Source organism: Camarhynchus parvulus, chromosome 1A (assembly GCF_901933205.1).
Source record: "Camarhynchus parvulus chromosome 1A, STF_HiC, whole genome shotgun sequence".
Lineage (NCBI taxonomy): Eukaryota > Metazoa > Chordata > Aves > Passeriformes > Thraupidae > Camarhynchus > Camarhynchus parvulus.
Genome location: NC_044586.1, coordinates 45749245 through 45773556, shown reverse-complemented (window position 1 = coordinate 45773556; position 24312 = coordinate 45749245).

Genomic DNA, 24312 nt, shown 5'->3' with positions numbered 1-24312 from the left:
GAAGAGCATGACATAAGTAATGCAAGAGCACTTCTTCTTTCACTGTGAGCCACACAGCATCTCCCTCCTGAGCACATATGCACCAAGCAAAAAAATATCTGAATACCTCAAAACTTCAGAGCATAAAATGAAAACAGTAAAATCCATCAAAGAAACCATTACTGCCTTTGATTCATGAATGGTAAGTAATTTCTGGATGTTCTCCACAGTAAACTTAAACAAGAAGCTATTGGATGTACATTTTCATATGAATGATGTTCTATGACAGTAGCATATTATGTATCTCACATTATTGTCTCACGTTATTTTTTGGAGTTTTTAAAAAGTTCATCTGGCATCAGTGGCAGCTCCAAACAGTCTAACATTACAGAGTAATGTGAGTAAAAGTGTGGTTAAAGGCTTAAGGAAATACAGACTGTAAATTAGTACTGATTGACCTAACAGGAAGTATAGAAAAAAAATCTTTTTTAAATAATAGAGAAGTTAGTGTGAGCAGATTAGCATAGGCTATTGTACCTTCTTCCAGACTCTTTCTGTTGTTTAGTCCATCCAGGTAGTCTCTTGTTTCTTTTCCAGAAAAAGTCTGTTCAGGGACAGCAAGTTTCCCAACTGGTGTGTTGCACACTTCATAAGGAACTTCTAAATCAGACAAGAGGAATGCTGGGATGAAAACACATTGGCCAGTTACCATAGGAAAGGGAAAAGAACTGCTCTTAGCAATGTCCTTGAGAAACAAATGCAGGGAGAACCAGGGTCCTGCTCTTTGAAAGCTGCTGTAATGTGACAGTGTATGCTGAAACTAATCAGCAGAGTTTCAATTCCTAATGCAACAGCTGCTGTGAGCTGCTATCGAGTGGATTATCAACAGGGTTTCACAGCAATGCGAGCTTACAAATAGCGGGAACAAACCACAGAGTTCTGTGAATTTGTATAATTATAGCTATACATATTCTGGTTTTGCTTCTTCTGTTCCTCCAGATCCAGCAGAAATATATTCCTAAAAGAAGAAAGTCTACCAGAACAAGCTGTACAGTATGCAGTCATTTCATTTGGCAAACCGATGTGACAAACCTTTTAGTTCTCCTCAAGGTGGTTGAATGCTATGGTGATGACCCCAGCATAACCTTTAGGCTAGGTTAGGCTAGGAATTTTGTACACAAGGATTTGGTAAAGCCTAACAGAACCATTCTGAAGGATTGGAATGAAGGCGATGGCTGGGGGAGAAACTGGCTAAAGGAAAGGTTTCCGCAGAGGTGCAGAGAGCTGCTACATGGAAAGATAGACTACGTTTGCACCATGAGGGGGATGTGTCAGATAATGGCTGGATGCATATGTGTAAAGAAATGAGATGGGATGAGTGTGGACTCAGATGGCCTGGACTGGCAGCTTTTGGGAAGGGATGGCTCAGAAAAGTTAGCTGGTTTTTGGTGGAAAGAATGAATATGCAAGGAAAAGAAAATGTCTGACAGCAAGGAGTTGCAGACTGAGTGATAGAAAGTTGTGGACTAAGAGTGTATATAATTTGAAAAGGAATTGGGGGATGATGAAGAAGCAAGGAAAGACAAAAACAGAAAGGAAGATCAGAGGAAGTGAAAAGGAAAGTTTTGATCCACTCTCCTTGCTACTTTAAAGCTGACTCTCATTTTCCATTATGCAAGGGAAAAGCTGATGGGTCAAGACCATTTTCTTCTTTCTCATTCATCATCCATCTCTGGAATTTATCTTTAATAATAATATGTGGGGACATATTATGGAAATGAGCATACTATAAAAATTGAAATCGATAGATTGACAAATGTTGTTCCAGATTTTGGCCTTGAAATATAGGTAGATTTCATGAGAATGGTGGATGACATGCTAGGGAATGTTTGTGAACCTACCACTTAAGTGAAGCACCATCTGCCAGGCTTCACACATAGCATTGACCTCAGAATCCCACTCTACCTTAACTGAGTGTGACTACTTGAATGTCAGAGTAAAAATGTGACAATATAAAATGCCAATAATATGCAGAAAACCCCCAGTATCAATCAGTAAAATATAACCTGAAATATGTATTTAGATAGTTTTCTATTTGCAGACAAAAGAATATCTCTTAGTTTTTATTAACTTTATAAAACTTCAGGGGGCAAAAATCCCCTAAAATGTGTGGATGCATGTTACCTTATGGTGAGAAATATTTCCTCAAAGAAGTTAATGTTTTTTTGTTCTGGCTTTCATGTGTAAGTCGTGGGGCTATTACTTGTGTTAAATAATATAATATAATATAATATAATATAATATAATATAATATAATATAATATAATATAATATAATATAATATAATATAATATAATATAATATAATATAATATAATATAATATAATATAATATAATATAATATAATATAATATAATATAATATAATATAATATAAATTAGTGTGCATATAGTGTATATTTGCATATTGCAAATACACTTGTATTTTTCACCACGCTTTACAATTTTAGTAAAGTTCTTCTAATACAACATAGATGCCCCATGTATGAGTACCCCAAGGCCACCAGGAGGATCAATTGACCTGCACATGAATTCACAGCATCTCTCTGCAAGAATGGGCACATAGGATAGTTCTCTCAAATAATGAAACGTATCACACTTTTTCACAAGAGGTGAAAGAAGTTTAGGAACTTTATATCCAAAAAGTCTTTAAGGAAAAAATCAGAGAAAGGGTCATAGTCTTAGTTCAGCCTTTTGGTTATTTTTCCTGTTTAATGTCTTTATAGTTTTGGGCCAAATATTACTTTTTTGGTAGTTATGGTTTTAATTTATGCCATTAATGGCAAGACTTGGGGGCTTTGAATTTGTAAAACCTTGAAATTTTGAGAAATAGAAATACAACCCAAAACATCAGGGTTTTTTTTTTTTGAGAAAAAAAAATTGTTTATTTTTTTCTGTTTTTATTTCCTCCTTTTTGAAAGAGTGCAAAAGTGTTAGCTAAGATATATTGGAGAAGGTATATCAGAGAAACATTCTATCCAAATTTGGCAACTTTATCATTTGTTTCAATGATTGAGAATAATGGTCATGTGCTTATTATTTGACAACAGAGTGAGTAATTTATTAATCTAATCTTTAATATGTTATAAGAAAAAATGTACTGTAACTGCCATATGAAAGGATTATTTTAAAAATTAAAACTAGAGCATACTGAATAACAGAATTAGCTGAGGTCACACCACGTGCTTGAGAGTGTTGTACAAATGCTTCTTGAGCTCTGTTGGGCTTGGTGCTGTGACCACTTCCCTGGGGAGCCTGTTCCACTGCTCAAACAGACAATGGGTGAAAAACCTTCTTTAAAATATCAACATAAGCCCTCCTTGACACAACTTTAGGCCTTTCCCTTGGCTCCTGCCACTGGTCACCAAAGAGAAGAGATCAGTGTCTGTCCCTCCACTTCACAAGGAAGTGGTAGACTATGATTTTTCGAAGAAAACATCAGCAGTAAATTAATGTCCTAATTTTACAGCCTTGCCCCCAAATGTAGGTCATACTAATGGCATTAAGATTTTGCAAAGCCACAGGATCCTGAGTCAGGATAAATTGGAGAAGTATTCATTTACACTAGCTGATTAGCCTGATCAAAACTGAAAAATCAAAAGAGCTAATCAATTTTCCAAGTGTGATTCTGAGCAATATTGCTTCATCATGACATGGAGACACATATAGCGGTGCCTGAGGTAAGGTGGATTTGGATTGGAGGTCCATAGGAGCATGTGCAAGGTCGTGCTGGTTTCCAACTTCATGCCAGAGGCATCTGCCTCTGTCAGAATTTACCTGACTGTGGTCATCCTGCATCCAGCCCTAACCTGGCTCAAATCCGGCAATGAGCCCTTCTGACCCATACTTTTCCAGTCTCGTGGCCTCTCTCTGGAAGGAGAGTTGGAGGGTCTGTACAGCATAGGAGCTTGTTGGTTCCTCTGTGCATGAACCCCAGTGCAGTTTCAGTGCCTCAAAGTCAGAGATAGCTGGAATCAACACGAATTTCTCTGTTAATCTCCCTGTACTTCAGACCCATCTTCAGTGACTATGAAGGGATTGCTCGGCAGTGTTCCTCAAAAATAAAGAAAAAGAAATAAAATCCCCAAATAACTTAGCTTTGATGGCATGGAAATCAGATCTCCATGTTGCCTTACTACATGGAATAATTTTACTAGGTATTTTTCATATATGTGTGAATATATATCAATTAATTTATTTTCATGTAAAGTTAGAAGTCTGATTTGTTGATGTATTTTGTTTCATATATAAAAATTGTTTCATTTGGAATTTAGTGTATTTGTGTATTGATTTTAAAACAGAATTCCAAAGCTTATTTTAAAAGGCTGTAATTTTGTTGCAATAGTGGATTGTTCTCCAATAACTGAATAACTGAAACCACCACCAACATCTATTTAAAATATCCAACCTAAAGAAATGGACTCATGCATTTTTGTTTCCAAGCAAAAAGAATTTTGCTAAAGGTAGCAGTTATACTGCATTATTTATTACATGTGCGCTGTCATACTTGACGACACTCTAACCCTTTGGATATATTACAAATTAAATGAACTCTACTGAAGAAAAAATAAAACAGTAAATGAAGAATCTTGGAGCCTGAAGCCATAAGATGTTCATCAGCAAAGTCTGAGTCAACAGTTTCCTAGTTAACTTTGAGAAGCTTAGTGTCCTTCTAGGTGTATTTACCCTTCTGATCTTAAACAGAGCTCCTATTCATGAGCAAAATAACTGCACAGGGCAGGGAAGTTTCTGTTGTATTTGGATTTCAATACAGGAATGCTGCTATCTGATAATAAATGTAATAGAAGTTCTTTGTTTCTGCAGAGACTGCAAATTATGAAGGGCTTTGTTACTGATATGCTCAGTGTTATTGTTTAGAGACTTAAAAAGTACCTTGACTAGTCTTTAATGGCTTCTGTATTTACATTTCCCTGCAGATCCATTTTGGCAGTTGTAGACATTTGTGCCTGATGTTGCATAATTTTTGTTCTTCTGACATAAACTGCCCTGCTCATTTTTGTGAAACAAGTGCTCAGTTGAGTACATACTCAGAGACAGTACATAATAAAGCATGGTCGTTTGGGTTTTCCACCAGTCTAGCAGCCCAAAATGATTTTCAGTTGCTAGAGACCTATGCTAAAGCTCCATGGACTAAATCATATATCTTATAGAAAGGCTAAGTAGACAAATTTTAAGCCTGTAGATAAAAAATTATTCTTGCAAATGACCTAGTGGCAGTAATGAGGACTTGGCCTCCAGTCTTTGCATGGGTGGCAAATACAATGGATAAGACTTTCCTTTAGCTGAGTGATTAGACTCCCAAGTCACTGTCATCTACAACCTGTTTTAATGGCAGTTTAAGAATTCCTCTGATTTTTCCAGCTTCCTTCTGCCCCTCCAGAACCCATAGGACTCCTATCGTATCAAAGTTGTTCCACTCTTGCTACCTCCATGTGGGTGTTTCAGATGCCTTGTAACATCTGTCCATAGTTTCTCTGAAACTGAACTAACAACTTACACACCCGTTCCTCATCAGAGAAAAGAAACAGGTACTGCTATGCTGTAGTCCATTGTCCTATTACATACACCTAATGTCGGACAGCAGTTCTCTGAGAGAACTTTAATTTCCATTGATTTCATTGCAGATGATTTGGTTGGTCTGTGCTGGTGACAGCAACATCTGGACAGGTGGGTCCCACAGCAAATGTCTAACACTCTCCTAAAAGGTGTTACCATTACTGAGAATATCTACACCATAACAAACACTCTTGGTTTTGGAAATCTTGACTTCTGTTATGCCACGATCCCTTTCAGGTTTGAAAAAGGGTGGTCATAATACTGATCTCAGGCCAGTATTACCACCTCTATCTGTGGTGTATAATCAATGCACTTTCAAAACTTTAACTTTAAAAATATCCCATCACTTCTCTGATACAGAATACTACATGTATTATTGTTATTTTTGTGTTAATCACTAGTGACTGCAAGGGTATATTCCACATTCCATTAATTTTTTGCAGACTTTTTTTGTGCATTGATCTGTAGCAGGAAAAGAAAGAATTCCTTCTTGTCTAGCCCACCAAGTGCTACTAATATATTTTTATAACAATCACCTTACTGTACATGAGTGTTTCATACTTCTCCACTTATAAGAAGGCAGTGACCAGCACTCTGATTTGACAAACCAAATAACTGGGATGTCACAAAATGTCTTAGAGTTTGGAGCAGCTCCTACAATTTTTTATGATAGACTGAAATGTAAACCACTTTATACTACATTTCAAAAACATCTGCCAGTTATATGTGTTGGACCAAGCTGTCTTCAAGTACTGTTTCAGACTTAGATCAACATTCCCCTTGTGGGGCAGAAATTTCAGCACCTCATTGCTGTCTTCTGAGCAGCTGCAAACCACAGAACAAATGTACATTGTTTCCTCCTCTAGAGAGCCATCTGCCTTATGGATAATAGCTCATGTCTGCTACTTCTCTCTCAGCCTGGTGGCCAAAATCTAGGCCATGAGATGGAAGATGTTATCTTCATAACCCAGTGAAAATTTAAGCAGAAGAAATAAATTTACTCACAATTAGACCGTATTAAAATTTGTATATGTAAAGAGCTAGAACAGAATTTCCTGGTAGCATTGGTTCAGATAGCTCAGTGATTTTAAATATTTGATTTCACTGTCAGTTTAATTGTGTTTTTTTAATCGTGGATGTGTGGATGTGAAGCTCCCACTCAAAACAGTTTTTTTGCCTGCAAAAGTTACCAGTTACTACTGCCCCAAATATTTCTGAGCTATGTCTACAGTTATTGCTCATATATGCTCCATATTACATTGTGAAATTATCCAGATTAAGATTTATATTTCTTTCTGCATGTATCATAGCACTCAGCAAATCTAAACTGCAAAACATCAAAAGTTTTCCAATATATGCAATATATAAGCAATATGAAAGAAAATAATTATGTTCATTCATTAAGTTTCATAGCAATGAGTTTTATTTTCCAAAATAATATGAACATTGTCAAAAACAGCTGTCTAGCTCTCATGATGCTTTAATTGTATTCTATTATTTTTCTAAGTCCAAAATTTGTTGTGTGCAGTACTGTGTCTCAGGATGGGAATTGTATTATTGTAATATTCATAAGTACTTACTATGCAATCACGGTAGACCAAAAAGTTTTTGAATAAAGAATTCTCTCTTTGTGCAGCAGTTAGAAAAATAAAGATTGTTGTTGTAGGTGGAGACTTGGGAGGTTCTCATAATGTAAGTAGAGAATACTATTACTGATGGTATTGTGAAGCTGAAATGTAAAGAAAGACACCTTTCTTCTCCATAAATTGTTCCAATTAAAAACACAATGAGCCTGTGTTTTACAAACACTGTGTTAGCCCAAAAGATTTTCAGATTTCTCAGTGCCAGATACAGAGATTTTCATGCCAGAGAGAATTTAAGTTAGAGTCTTACAATGAGTGACAAGATAACATCTTTTAATGATGAATTAATGGGCAGTAAAAGCATTGCAATTCCAATATGCAGAGAACCTTCTGTGTTTAAAGGCACAGATTCAGTGAGAATGGTTCTGTGACCTTTGTGGTACCTGCAAAGGTTGGGTTCAGTGCAGGCAATGTCCAATCAGTCTTTCAAGGTTAACTACACATGCCAAGCTGGGAAATGAAACAATTACTAACAAATTTTATGGGTATATTCTGTCAAATTGAAAAGGCAATAAGAAGCCTAAATTAAAGTATGCCTGAGGAAAGTACCCAAAAACTAAGAAGAAATTAGGAAATTTGGGTTGTGTTTTTTTGGTTTTTGTTTTTTTTCTTCCTTAATTTGTCATTCTTAACTAGGCACTGAAAATATTGGGGGAACTGAAAAAGGTATGTGGGAGACATCGCGTGCTGTTGGACGGGAAAACCCCCAGTGTGGAGGGCAGGAGTGCTCAGGACGGGTGACATCAGTCAGCACCTGGGCAACATTGACACAGTGAGCCTGAATGATTAATTATATTGTAATTAAATTTTAATTGGCTTTACCCTGCTTTCCTTGGTTTAGAAAGTTAAATAAACTTTTTTTATAGAATTCAGTAAACCAATGAGCAGAGCCTAGGATTCTGCAGTAATTAAAGGCACCAATATGGCAAAACTGTCTGAAATGTAAGGAATAAATGTTTCTTTGCTGCTGAAGTAGTTTGTTATATTTTGTATCACTTTTATATTTTTTAACTACTTTCCAATAATGGCAGTACATTGGAGTGTCAAAAGATATTTTATCCTATCTTGCATATTTCAGGCAAAACAGCAAAGGTATTTTTTATACAGCTAAATGATTTCCCAAAATTACAAGCTCCATTTGTCCCCCATGTAATTGGAAACACACTCAGAGAAATGATAATAGCCAGAGTAGGAAGTCGAAAAGAGCAGATATAAGTTGGTGTTTAAACATTTGGATTGGGAGTAGAAATATCTGATACTGGAAAAATACATTTCTGTGTGTTTGTGGCCTGATTCTCAGCCAATGAATTTCACCCAATGGATCCTTTGAGACCTTTCAAAACTATGTTTCCATGTGGTAGCATAATAGTAGATTCTAAAATTTTTATCTTGTCCTTTTGGAGTAAGCAGAATTTTGCCATTGGCTTCAACTCTAGGTGGACAGTGATACAAGCTATTAAAACATTATTTTTTTTCCACTTTGAAAGAAAATTGCTTTTACTAGAAATTAGATTTCTTTAACAAAATGTATTCCATTTTGAAAATGTCACTGAATAACTGTATACAGGATGTAGCTCCCAAAGAGAAATTGAGAGCAGCCTCTAGCCTGCAATCAAGGAGATTAGCATGCTGCTTTAGTTTTCCTGAAGGACCTTCCCATCTCCAAATTTGTGAGTATGTTTGAAAACTCTTTATTTTTGGGGCTTCTTTTTGTTTTTTGCCTCAAAATCTCAAGCAAATGCAAATAAAATAAATTCTTAGGCAAGAGAATTCTTGTTCTTACGTCAGCTGTTCCCTCTACATATCTACAGACTATCATTGTACTCTGCCTATGATAAGCAGAGGTCTGGCTGTCCAGTGATGCCTGTGAAAGGGGAAAGTTCTCCTTTATCTGTTTTGTAGCTGATGAGCTGCTTTTCCTTTTCTCCACTGATTCTCCTAGTTCACCAGCATGCAGGCGCAGCACCTTTTTGCTTCAGTTATCTACAGCAAGTCAGCACTGCTGTAAGCCTGGATTTCTCCTCTCTTCTTCCTATCTGCCTGCTATATAGTCCCATATGCAGGCATAATTATAGTTAAGTTATATAGCCTGTTTCATATGCCTGGGCAAAGTAAATAATCTTCCCATCTCAAAACCAACTAAGACAGAGGTAGAAGAAGTTTAAGGGAAGAAGGGAACATTAAAAAATGTGAAAGTCAATCAGCCGAGTCAGAGTAATTCAGAAAGAAAACCTGTCACATTTGAAATAGGCAACTGGAACAGAAGGAAAACATACTTATTTCTGTAGAGTATGAGCTGACCCATAGCTGCTGTTGTTCAGGCAGAAGGTGGAATGCAGACATAGGGGAGAGAAAGACAAATTCTTGCTGATGTCAAAGTCCTTGGTTTTTGTTTCACTAGCAAGGAAAAAAGATAGCAGTCATATGTGAAAAAAAAGCCTAAACCACAAGTTGCTGATGACCTGCTGCTTATTATTTCACATATTCACTTACTATCAGCTAATTGAGGAAGGCAAAAATCACACAATTCAACAAGTGAAATACAGAAGTTCAACCTGACGTCCATTCAATTAGGATTTTGCTACAAAATAAAATAGCAAATGCATGTAGGAATCTTTTTTTTTTAATTTAAAACATTATTGAGAAGTGTTATTCCTTTCTACATGGTTAGCTGTATATTCCTTTGTCTCCATAGGGATGTCAATTGAACTTCAATTTATCAGCTCTGCATTTCTTTTTGTATTACTTTGATGTATAGATTAACCTGTCAGACTTAACCCCAAGTCTTTGACCTCTACTCTCCATTAGGTACTTCAGGATTTTTTTCTGCAATGGCATCTACACAAAACCTGTGGTGGAAAGGTTGTGGTGCAGTTTGGGAGAGCTAATTATAATTAATTAATCAATTTATTAATGCTTTGGAGCATTCAAGTTCTATGATGACTCCCTAAGTAACCTCATTATCTTATTTTCATTACCTTCTTCTTGTCTATTCCCTTCTTTATTTTTGTGTCAGGTCTGCTTGCTGCATCCAGTTTCAAATTAGATTCTTCAGGGCAGGGACAATGTCAGACCTTGTTTGTACAGTAGCCAGTGTGTTTAGGCCTTATCTTGACTGGAGCTTTTGGACACAACTGTAATTAATTATCATTTACAGCTGAGACAGAGGAATGTTAAATGCCTTGTTCAGGGTGTCAAAGCAAGTCAGCAGCACAGCTGCAAATGAAACCCAGATGGCATCTTTCTTTACTCCAACTGCAAGACCACTGCTTGTTCTGAGGTACTTCTGCTCTGAAGCAAATGTTCTAAAGTATTACAAAATATTCCCAAGAAGGATGGTGGTTTTTTATTTCCACAGACTTCTCAGAGAAAAAGGCTTCAGATACCTCTATGTTAAAATACAGATCTTTTTAAAATCTATAATTACAGAAACCTGTTTTTGCCATAAAATAACCTCTTGCCTATTCTCAATAAAATCTCTTTGTTTTATTCTATCCACAAATTTTTCTTTATGGCATGGAGATATGAAAGATTTAGAAGATTGAGATAATGTGACTTAACATTTGGCCCTGGAAAGGGGACTGGTAGTTGCTGGAGCAGAGGTATTGTGCTTTAGGGCTATCACAGGTAGGAGTGGCTACTCTTAGACATACCTTTGCAACATTTAAGATTATAAACATACAGGACAATCCTAATTCAGGAATTTATTCTTATCTGTCAGTAGTTTAGTTCTACACCTTCAAGAACTTAAAGCCATATAAGATAAGTATTCAGCCAAAGATAGAAATCCTTCATTCAACTTTGAATTCACTGAGCTGTGTAGCTGAATCCATTCAGCTGTTCCCTTTCTAAATCATGAGCTACAGACTGCCATAATCAAATCTTTTCTATTGTTTCTACCATCAAAAACAAGCTTGAGAGAGTGACATGGCTGTAGTGTTCTTACTAATTAGTTGGAAGGAGACAGACTTGTCAAAGGTAAACAACGAATAAGAATATACATGAAAATTACTGAGTTTATATGCATCTGCATGAGTGACTGCCATGTAGTGTGCTTTTTCAGGGACAGGGCAGAAATGCTCTTTGATCAAACCAGTTCTTGAAAAGAAATGTTATTTAAAACAAAGCTTTCAAGTCAGTTTTAGGGAAACCATAAAGATTTTAAGAGCATTTTTAGTTATCTGTTGATCTTAGATTATAAAAAAATAAAGAAACTGTATAAAACACTCTAAAATATGTGAATAAAATTAATTGTGAAGCTAAACTTCAGATATAGAGATTAAATCTAACTCCTACAGTGGCAATGAAAGAAATATAAACATTCAAATCTGCATGTGAAAAAAACAAAACCAAAAAACCCCAAAGAAACCTTTAGTAATTTGCAGTTATTTAATTTCACCAGGTATTTCCTTCAGTGTTTCAAAGCTTTGTAGATTCCAGTGTTTCTCCAGTGGGCATGCACAGGGCATTCTGCCCTGCAACTGGGAAGCTCCTGCCTGTCCTCTATCTTATTCAGCATGACATATCCCAGTGCTGACCCACCTGAAAGTTCAATATGTAGGAAAGATATCTAAGGCTGTGGCTACACAAGTCTCTTAGTCCCAAATGAGAGGGATTTTTGAATATAATCTGACAGTTATCCTAACATAGCACACTTTGTTTGCCATCATGGGTTGGCTTTGAAGCATGTGTATTTTATTCTGCTCAAATGAAAATAAATAGACATAAATGGTCTAGGAGTCCAGCAAGATTTACATCTTGCATCTGACGTTACAGGAAACTAATGGTTTGTAAGTTACAGTTTACTCTTACCTCATTAGCTTGGAGTAGGCACATTTGAGTCTTCCCACTTGAACACTGAGATCTGTCTAGCATGCCTGCCTTATTGATCCTAATCTGACTCTCCTGAAATTCTCTGGCATGGCCAGGCTGCTAAAAAAATATCTACTTTTCCAAACAAAAGTGCTACTGACTGTATCCTATGTATTAACAACTAGTTCTGCTTTGGTTTTCTGTTTGAAGTTTGTTGTTTTTTGTTTTTCCTATGATAGCTGAGGGAACTTATTTCAGAAGAGTATCTACTTCTATGTTTTAGCTAACTAATTACAGGAACAATATTCTTCTAGGCAGATTCTCTTCCTGAAGCCGGAAGGAATTTACCCTGGCTACATCATGACAATGAATAGCCAGTTCCTATTTCTAGTTCCAAACAATGTATTTCTGCTGAAAGAAATCACTTCTGTCAGCCCTATTGAACAGGCTCTGCAGCTTGACATAGATTTTTAACTTCAGTGCTAGATCCACCAAGTCTCATTGCCCTCTCAGTACTGTCTCTCTCCTTGCTCCTGTATCGCAAGGCCATTTCATATATGAATATATTTTGTTTTTCTAGCTCCTTAGATAATCTCTACTTGCAGAATCACAAATACAAGCCAACTTTTTTTTTTACAGATCACAGCCTTCTACTAATATTCTGCTAAACATATTCAGTCTTATTTTTGGGTCATTTTCTTTATCCTTCTTATTTCTCTAGGTTGTGGCTACTTACATCCCTTCTTTATAATCTTTCTTTGAAGGTATTTATAGACTCCTATCCTGCATTAATAGACTCATGTCCTGTATTAATCTTTCCTATTCTCAAGTGTATAAAATTGGATGCCTCATCTCTTCACTTACATCTTTTTGTCCAGTTTGGAGCTCTTTTTTCACTGCCATTTGTTTGCATTTCACATGTAAATTTAGTTGCTTTTATAGAAAAAATTTCTGTGGAATTTAATCTTGTGTTGAGTTGGCCCTGGCTAGATGCCAATTATTCACCAAAGCCCCTCTTTTACCCTCCTCCTCAACTGGACAGGGGAGAGAAAATACAGTGAAAGGCTCCTATGTCAGAATAAGGACAGGGAAACATTACTCATCGATTTCCACCCTAGTAAAAAGGGGCAAAATATATTTTATTGGGGAAATAAATTAAATTTTTTACCAATCAAATCGAGCAGGACAATAAGAAATAAAACCAAATAACGAAGCACCTCCTCCCACCCCTCTCTCTTTCTCAGGCTCAACTTCACTTCCAATGCTCTCTACCTCGTCACCCCCCAGCAGCACAGGGGGACTGGGAACAGGAGTGGCAGCCTATTTATCACATAGTGTATCCCCCATTGCTTCCTCCTCAGGGGAAGGACTCTTCACACTCTTCCCCTACTGTTTCTCCCACAAGAGACAGTCCTTCATGAATTTGTAGTTTTACTTGAACTGCTCCAGTATGGGTCCATTTCACAGGGTGCAATCCTGCAGTAACCAACTATTCCAGTGGGAGTTCCTCCATGGGACCACAGGTGCTGCCAGGAGCCCGCTCCAGCATGGGCTTCTCACAGGGTCACAGCCTTCCTCAGGCCTCCACCTGCTCCAGCATGGGGTCTCCCACAGGCTGCAGGTGGATCTGTGTTCCACCATGGCTCTCCATGGACCGCTAGGGGAGAACCTGCTTCATCAGGGTCTTGACAATTGGTCTTGCCTTGTAAATCTCCTTTCCCTCCTTTTTCACTGGTCTGAAAAGTTGTTTCTCTCACACTGTCTCACTCACTCCTCTCTTCCCTGCTGTTGCTGTGCAGGTTTGTCCCCCTCACGTTTCTAAACTGCATTATCCCAGAAGTGCTACCACTGTCACTGCTGGGCTTAGCCTTGGCCAGTGGTGGGTCTGTCTTGGAGGTGGCTGGCATTGACTCCATCAGACTTGGGGAAAGCCTCTGGCAGCTTCTCACAGACCTATTCTTACAGTCCCCTTACTACCAAAACCTTGCCATGCAAACCCAATACACCTTTCAACCTTTTGAAAAAAAGATTAAATAATTTTGAATCTCAGTACACCTAACATTCCATCTCTCAGGCTAATCCTTATCTGAAAGACCACAGACAGAGGGAATACCTAGATAGTATTTATATAATACTCCTTTCAAACCTTAAGTGATTTCCAGAAAGTTATAAACAGGTAAATCTGTCCATAGATTATGGTAATTTGAGTCTAGTATTTTTTTACCTGTATTTCTGAGGAATGGATACTATTCAATCAGGTTCCACATATCTGCACTTTGTCTGTCTGCTCCTCTCCAGTAATTCTCTAATCTGCTGGCAATTTTACTTTCAGACACATCCGAGAAAGGAGTAGAATCATGATAAGTATGTTATTTCTTTACGAAATAAAAACAATCACTTGATGAAAACAAGTGATTGGGTAGAAAAGATGGAGAAATTTACTAACTTTATCTTTACAAAGGAGAGAGCTTTACAGTAAGATAGAGCAGTTTTATTAGACACCAGAGAATCTCGTTTGCATTGGTGGTTTCTGTCTCACACAGTTTCCCTCACATTTGATAATGCAAAACCCCTAAATGAAGTTTTCCCAATGCCTAATTTTCTTAACTGCAGTTGTTCCCTGTGGATTTTCTATGCTGTAAAAATGTAAAAGGGCATGAGTTTATTCTGCAATCTAGTATAATTCAGTTAAGAATTGTCAGTCAACCACAAGATACAAATCTATTTGCAATCAAGGTACTTATTATTTCTTGTGATGCTTGTTGTGTATATTTGTCACCCTTGTTCTTCTTTTGGATTTGCTATTTTTCAGATAGCTGTCATCTACCCTTTTTTTTTTGTCTCCTTTGATTGATAATTATGTTGACTCTCCCCTCAAGTAAAACTTTGTTTCAGACACATTGTCCCCACATTTTCGCTGTTGTGCTGATATTTGGAATAGATGTCAACCATTTGCTGCTGTTTGATATCATGTCTGTTCCAGCTCCTCAGTTCATGCCCCACTTGCTCCACACTAATTAACACAAGAAATAGAAGAGGTGTTTGCTTTGTAAAGAAGTTGAAAAATTTTACTTTGAACATGATTCTTGCTTAACTTCTGCCCTTAGTTTCCAACTTTGGGTGTGTTATGCATATTGTAAACCCTGATTGCAAGGATATATAGTACTCCCTGTTTTGTGTGGAAATCATTTTTTGCATGGTGGAAACTGTAAAAGAGCTAAAGAGCCAAAATATCTGGACTGCATGGCAAATAGGATTACTGAAAATGTGCATGTTTGGAGCTAGACTGGCTAATGAAAGTAACTCAAGAGATGAGTTTGGACTTTAGCCAGCCCTCTCAGGCACTCAGAGCTACATACACAAAAGGACACTGGCACTAACTGCCACTGCAGGTACCTAACTCCAAGATGAATTCTCAGGTTGCTTGCTGAGGTTTAGCACTTCAGGTTCAAGTTGCTGAGGTTATCACCTGTACACTTCTTCCTGGATTCAAGGACTGGATGCTGGATATGCTTAAAAGAACTTCCATTCTGGCAGTACATTTTCCATTTAATTTTACTTAGGTGTGTCTGCCCAGCATGCTGACTACAGTGTTTTCAGCCCAAGTTTCCATTAAAGCCCTTGATCTTAAACTTGGAGCTCAGTATTTCAGTATATGTAACAGAGTACTTAAAAGACTAAGAGCTGCAATGTGGCACATCAGTCTCCTATGAGGATTTAACACTGAATAGTAAACAGACAGTTGCCAAAACGTGACATCTGCAATGGTCTTTGGGTACATTTCAGACCTGCAAATTTGCCAAACAAACCCCATGGGGCCCCTCTATCTGTTGTTTCAGGACCCTACAAGTTTGTCTACATTTAGAGAAGTGTCTTCCTTCACATGTAGCAATAGGACATGTGAAGCTTTGTTGATGTATTTCTTCATACAGCTGGATGGCGCTTGGACATGAAGTTATAGAGCCTTACAAACTCAAGGCGCCTGCGGCCCATACCCTCTACATGGCTTCACTCTGTATTTTCACAGTTGTCACTTTGAAGCGATACCTACTCCAAATGCACAAAGAGGTGGAAAAATGGACAAAAATATCAAACACAAATCCATTCTTAAAAAATAAGTTATCTTTACTTGAGTAAGCCATAGTTACTATTCACCTATGCATTTAACTGGCTCAATTAATAAAGTAATTTGAAGAGTTTTAAACTTTAGTGAGAACTATTAGTGTCAGTTGTGGCTTTTTTGTTATTTCTGATGCTACCGCTCAGTCATGTTCCATCACATGCTCCTTCCCTCAAGCATGGCACTCTGCAGCCATTCCACACCTATCCCTTAAAAAGTGATTTCCTAAGTCCACACTTGGTGCTTGACTTTACAGTCAGGCACAATAAATATCCACAATTACAGGACTGCTGAAGAAGACAAGGATCAAGAAACAGCAAGGGACCAAAACTAAGCCAGCCAACAGGAAATATGGCTGTATCTGGAGTATCACCCACATTCTCAGTTTAAGCACTGATCCCAGAGTTTATGTGAGATTGGTAGTCAGAGCCTTAAGTTCTCCTGCTGCCCCAAAGGCAGTTTTCCATTGAATTGTAAACTCAGTAATTTCTTGTGAGAGCAGGACTACAAATGGTAGTACAACCATTCGACTTATATGTAATCTTCCTTTCTAACATCATTTTGTGCTTTTCTGTTCTCACCTCCCTTGCACCATCCATAATTCTCATAGGAAATTTATATAGTCACTGAATTTGTTATGCTTAAACATTTTCGAGGATTTCTCTGAATTTGGATGACAAGGAGTTTGTAGGACTCTGGTAAGTTATTTATTTATTAGTTTTGAATTTTAGATCAGCATTATGGATCTTTATATTTAGCCTGCCCAAGTTGATCTCACTTCTAAAAGTGGAAAATTATAATACTTAGGCTATAAACATGCACTTTCTGACTAGAACATAGAGGTTCGATAATTTTCAGAGGTAAAATTTATAATAGTTCTCACTTTGGGTATAAATGGCTAAATTCTTCCAAAATTGCACTTCAGATGCTTATGTCTTTTTTCATATCTATGTGCTTCAGAAACCTGAAAATCCTCTCATACTTGTCTTTCATTGCCAAGAGCCAATAACTTGCTTTTAAATAGTACTTGCTGTACTTTCCAACATATCTATATTCCAGCATCTAGTCATCCCCTTGGGAACTTGAGAGGTACCAGGTTCCAAGAAGGGTCAGAGCATTTCCTCAGTATTTGGTCCAAAAGGACACTCTACCCTTTATTATAAAAAATCCTACTGAGTTTCCTCTATTTCAAATTGAAATAGAGGTTCAACAAATTGTTAGCCAGCATCAATACTTTGTCTGAACACAGAAACACAGAATCAATACTTTGAAAATCCTCTTGGCAGAAGAGTCTTTATAACTACTTTGGTACTGCAACAGTGGTTGCAAGGGAGAAGGATTTGTTGGCATGTCACCTGTAGCTTTGGAAATATCTTTTGTATCTGCATAATGGGCATGACTACTCTCTTTAATCTCTTTAAAATTTTGCCTTTGGTGCCCAAGCACAATTAGTGAATCTTCTGTACTTTCCATGGCTGAGATAACAAAGTTGTCATTAGAAATAAGATGGATTCCAGTAGTGACCACAGTGATGCTGCCTGGCACTCCTAGATAATGCTCTCCCCTGAGAAGCCTTACCCTACTAATTACTTTCTTCTCCCTTTTGTCAACCTATTTGAAATCTATCAGTTTTAATGAGTATTTATCTCCAAGTCAGCAAATCTGTATTAGGTAACACTTTGTATAATGTCTTATTTTAGTCCATTATCCATGCTACTCTATCCTATCTACACAGGCTTCATTCCTACAATTTGCTCCTCATTGACCAAACCCTTTGTTCATGCAGAGCCCCTTGGACTCCACCACCATCCCATATGGACCTAAGACTCCATCTCCATGGATAAGTGGTGAGATCTGGGTCAATAATTACAACACAGAAAGTGATTAGATTTTTTTTAAAGCATTGACTATTTTTAATAAGCTTAATTTTAATTATTAATTGGAATCTCCCTAAATATTCGCATATTGATTCCCTTGTATGCCTGAATATTATGCCTAGAATCCATGAAAAATTAATTGGCCAGATTTTTCCCAGTTCTTTCTTCCTGTCATATAGGGTTATTTTTAGTCTCTGAATCCCTAGCTTGATTAACATTATCTGCAAAAGTTCAAAAAGTCCTTTGGATAGTTCCTTAAAATATTCAGGTGCACCATTTTTAAATGTTCAGATGCATCTTAATTTTGTGCAATAATGGTTAGTAAGCAGAGACATTATTACAGGGCACATTAAGAGAGACAATCATCAAAGATGTTCAAGTCAGTGAACTGCAACTTGCAGGGTCAAGTACTGGCCCTACAATTAGAACCTGCATATTTTTATTAGTATTAACAAAGCTCATGACTGCTTTTATCATTTGAACTATTTAGCCCCAGTCAGGACAAAGGCCTTGTTCTTGGTAAAATACAGATGAAGAGACAGCCCCTCTTAACAGGCTCAAGCTCATAATGAATGTTGAATGTGGCTAAATCATTCATTTGGTAGACATTCCAGATAGGGAGGGATTACAGTCAAGAAAAGGGCTTTTTCCTCAGGAAAAAAGCTCTGACTGAACCAAGGTAGAAACTTTGGTACAATGACCAAACCTTTTAATTTGTTGGTAAGGACTATCTTAGCCACTCCTGACACAAATGGAGCTCACTGCTGGTTTCATTCTGCAAGGAAGGTAGTCATCTCTGGTGGTGACAAAAGGAATCCATGGAGGAATACTGCAGAAACCACTGTGGGACATGTATGTTCCCCTTTGCAAAGAATGGCCAGAGAAAGATCATAACCTCTGCAGATTAACAACAGACAGGGCAGTGACTTTCAGTGTGAGAAGAAGACAAATGTGGGGGCAATGGTTTTTCATTTTTAATTGCTTTGTGCATATTTGGGAATGGTCCATGTAAAGATGATCATCTGTCTTCTCTTCTTTGCCATGGTCCACACATGGATGCAATTGTATTCACACAGCAGGTTGCAAGTCCAAGCCTGTAAATACATTTAGTAAGTTACAGGCAGACATAAACTAAAACCATGTGTATTTTCTTTTGAGGCAATCAGCTTCAGTAGTGTTGTCAGCACCTCTGAGAGCCCGCCCCAGGTGTAGACGACCTTATTCACTATAAACACATTCAGTGAAATAATTCTGATGTTATCCATTTATGAGGATGTTAAGAGGCATGACACCACCCAGTTCTTAGGTGTTTCACTGAGGAATTTTTGGAACCTGATTACATAGAAAGTGCTTTCACTGGAAAGTCTTGAAGTAATTTTTCTAGGCTAAGTTTTTATGCTGTTATATATGAAGATTTATTCATGAAGAGACACACTCAGCTACAAGCAGTAAGCAAGTGTAAAGATTTTTCTCTGCTTCAGATGTCAAACTAAAGCCATATTAGGACAGACTCTGGCTTCTGGATGGCAGGACACTTGATCTTGGAGAAATCAGATCTATGAGCTAGTAATCTAGACTCATATCCTCAAAAGTAGTTTCAGTTTTAGTTCAGTTTTTCAATGTGAAAACCCATAGACTTCCTATGAGTTCCACTAAGAAAGGTTTAGGTTTTTAGGTTCATAAGGCAATCAAGGGAACGTTTAATTTCACCAAGAACGTAAACATCTACATTTATCAAAATATTTCACAAGATCCCATCCTACATACAGGACATTTATAATGGTCTAACAGGGCATGTGGGTTTTTTAACAATTTTTTAAAAGCATATAATATTCTGTAACTGCAAATAGCCTAGAGGAACACAAGTCTTCTCTGTACTAAATGTCTTAATAACTTCTTACAAATTGATCATATATTTCATGTAGAAGAATAGTCCCTCTTAAAAAGGGGGAAGATTGACCTTTGTTGTTTTCTTACTGTGGACTTGCCTTTACCACATAAATATGTCATTACTCTTTGTCACAGGCAAAATAGTCCAAACTCTTGGCATTTTAATTAATTAATGAAACTTAATTAATTAATGAAACTTGACCAGAAGCACAAACTTTGTGTTATTGAACTTAGTAAACATCATTTTAATTGTATATTAGGTAAACACTTTGTCTTCCAACAGGTTCACCTTCTGTGAAACAGCCCTACTCCTCTCTTACCAACCTCAGATCCTCTTTTTTCTTTGTATGGTCCACTTAGTCTATCCCAGTTCCTTTGGCAAGGTGTTGAGAGGCAGAAGTGGTTGCAGTCACTGTGTGATGATTAATTTCAGATCCTCGGTTCTTCCTGGTGTTGCTCTGTACCAGAAAGATTTACCATGGGCTACAGCCTCACAGGGGTTTCTCTGCCATGGGTTTCTTGTGAGCCTTTTTCCCTCATAGGTGACCTCCTCTGACACAGAGCTCCTTCTTTGAAGATTACATCCTGAGCTATGCCTCCAGCAATCTCTCCTTCAATGTATCTTCTCCATTTCTTCTTCCACACAGCAGCATATTTGAAATTCCATACTTTTGAAACCTGTTTTAGCAGAGGAGCCATGTGCTTCTGTGACTTACTGAATTTTTACCACATGATGGAGTGCTAACACTTGTTTCAGGGCAAATGAGCCCAGCTGTGGACAGCATAAAAGAGTTTGTGGCATATTCCCTCAGAGGTCACTCTGCCGCATCTTGTTAAAACCCTGCAATTTCTGCCCAGCATTTCAATGAAGAATGTCCAGCATTTTCAACACTCTTTTAAAAAAAGAGCATCCAAAGAAGTTAGAAAAACATGAAGAAAAGGAGTGAGAGAAGAATTGAAAAATTAGAGAAATCAAGGCTTCACAAATGAGGGTTTGAACAAGGGTGTTGAAGATCAGGATATCATGTAAGTACCTAAAAGAAGTTCCAGTTTGGTAAATAGAGGACCTAAACCACAGTCACAGCTCAAAAGATGAGTTGCGGACAGAAAAAGCTTAAGATTCAATGGCTCATTAGCAAGGAAGATAAAGTTATTTGAAATTATGGCGCACCAAAGCCTTATTCTTTATCTCCCTTCTTCCTCTTGCTATGCATTTCACACCACAGGTAAAGGGTTAAATTGTCAAAATGGGATTTAAAATTATGACTTCTGATTTTAAGGCAAATTTCCAGCAAGTTGCCTCTTCTCATTAACCAACACACAGTACGCTGTATCTCAATGGAAGAAAACTAAACCAGAAGATAGATGATAGAAATCAGTGAGAAGAACAGTAGAGCTGAAAGAAGTTTCCTTTTATATGAAGTGTTTGTGGTGTAATTTCTTTTTCAGAAAGAGTTAAAAGAACACTGATGAAATGCATGTATCTCTTGTTGGTGAGGGTATCTGGGCAAGAGACCTCCTCTCAAAACCTTCTTTCATCTGTGTTTACATTCTTCATGAAATATAGCCACAGACAGACATATAACCATAAGTTGATCTGCAAGTCAGAAGTTCACATCTCACCCTATCATGGGTAGTTGCTGATATACTAAAAATACCAAGGTGAGGGATTAAATAAAAGAGAATAATTAAAAAGTGAGTATTATCCCTTGATTAGGGTACTCTTCCACTGCAGAAAAGATCTCACTATAAACCACAGCTGGAAGAAGGTAAAGGAGGAAGAAGAATTTCGTGTATTCCTGATTTGAACCTTTACATTTTAGTCTCTCATTGAAAGGGAAGGAGAACCTCTGCTTTTTGATGGACAGGCACGCTCTGCAAATGATTATTGTGATGGATCTGTCAAGCAAAAAAGGTGGAAGAACACATGATTTGTGAATCTTTTGTGAACCTAAGCAAGAATTGGTGCTTCAGGAAATTCAGCACTGACTAGGCAAGAGAAATTTTGCTCGTATACACCTATCAAAACTTGGATACCTAAAAGACTTCACTGGAGAAAACTTATCCTGTCTAGACACTTGATAAATTGAAGGAATTTTGAGTGCTAATGATAAGTATTAAACTGCATGCTCAGAGACTTATTAAAGCCTCTAAATGATCCTTGAACACCTACCACAAAGTGGTAGGTACAACAGGCAGCCATAAGATACAAGCAGAACGGAGTTTTTAAGTGACATAGTATATAGACAGAAAAGGATTATGTAGTGAAGAAGACAGATGGAGTGAACAATTGAATGACATTTACTAAACAGGAGAGGAAAGCAATAGGGAAAAGGGACAGCTGTAATGAACACATACATGTAGAATGGTGTGCTAGATTTAAAGGACATCTGGTGTAAGGGACAGCTGAAGTGTATGAGTGACATGCCCTAGATATACGGTTGGAAGTTCTGCGCCTGAGTGACAGCTGGCTTAGCTATCATGGGTGACATGTCCTCCACAGAGGAATACAGTGCTGGATACAAGTGACAGCTAGTGTGTACTTTATGAGTGAAATATCTTTGTTACAGCAGGCAAATATGAGGAAAAATTATCTAGGGTGCCTGAGCAACATGTTCTTCACCAAAGCAGGAAGAGTTAGACGCAGCACAAAGGAGCAATGCATAGGAAACATGACCTAGAAGGGGAAAAGAGCAGTAAAGGGACAATCACAATAGGACCAGATTGGATTATAGAATCCTGGTTTTAAGGAGATATCCTAAGCGTAATATATGACAGGATTGTACAATTGTTATACCACTGGCTGAAACTGCTGTCAGTGGCCAAACCAGCTGGCTGTGGCCAACACCAATGTAACCATAGTCCTTGATCTTTCTGGTGCTCCCTTGAAGTGGGTCAAATTTTCCATGGGGATCATAATGGGGATTTCTATAGTAATACGTTTTTAATGGTGTCACTGTATTTTGTAGTTATTTGAAAAGAATTAACTCAGATACATCAAAGTAGTCAACACTGTACTTCCTGGGAGTCATCTTTAAACTGTTTTTTTTTCCATTTGACATTCTACAAGGGTAGATAAGCAAAACACTAGTTTTTGGTCTTAGAGGATTTTTCATATTAATCCCCTCACTCAAGAGAATATTTCTGAAGACTCATGCAACTACTCTGTGATCATGAGGTGGGAAGCCCTGATTATGATAAGTAATATTTGAAAAGAGTCCTTACTTTCCTGACACTTTTTGTATATATGTCCAATCCATACTAGCCCACAGATACTTAGGTTCTCTGATCTTATATTTTATGTATCCATATATCCAAAACTGCACACACACATGCACACACACACACAGACATGAAAACACACACACTCACACACACATATATATATATATATTTGTATATTTATATATATAAATATATACAATTTTGGTGCATCTTGGTAAAATATAGAAGAATTAGCCATACTGTGAATTATTATAGATAAACACAATCAGAAAAAAAACTATTGAAGTTCAAAAGTCATAAATCAGATATCCAGACTCATAAGTTAGGCTTAAAGTCTGTGGGATGTAAATAACAAATAAGAACTGTATGAGGCTACATTTCATTCACCCAACTACGAGGGTATTCTCAGGTTTGTAGTATTCATACTGCCTTTTATTCTATAAGGACTAGAAACTTCTTTTCTTTTAATGAAAACATCAAGCCCCAGTGAATTGTATGACTTCAGGAGCCAGGGATTAAGAAAAATATGAAGCATCATTAGACGTATAATAAAATCCCTGTGATAGAATCACCTGAACTAGCAACAGTGAGAAGGAAGGCCAACTTTAATTTAACCCTGGAGTGTGATGCAACACAGTCCCACAACACAGGTCACATCTGTGAGGCAGAACTTAGCTCTCAACGATACTCAAGTTCTCTTTTATTGAATATTCTTTGTAAGCATATTGCAGCTTTGGCCTCCGAGAAGACTTATGGAAAAATGTACTGTAAGCGTAACATTGTAGAATACTGTATAGGAAATGACAGGTTATAAAATTCTTAATCAACCAGTCTCTCCACACAAATTTCACTAAACAGTTACTGGTGATCATCTTATACACTTATTAAAAGAAAAATGCTTGTTCTTACACCTGGGGATAGCTTTTATCTTGAGCTGAATAGATTCTATGAAGCTAAGGCTCAGGTAGAGAAAAGTAGATGAAACTCTGACTGTTTTCTCCCAAGCAGATAGGAAAGGGCCAGATCCTGGGCATCCTGCCTACATCCACATGTTTGATGATAAGAATAAATAAGAATGAAGCAGTAGAGGCTTTTTGTTGACACAGTTATCAAAGGGTTCTTTGGAACTC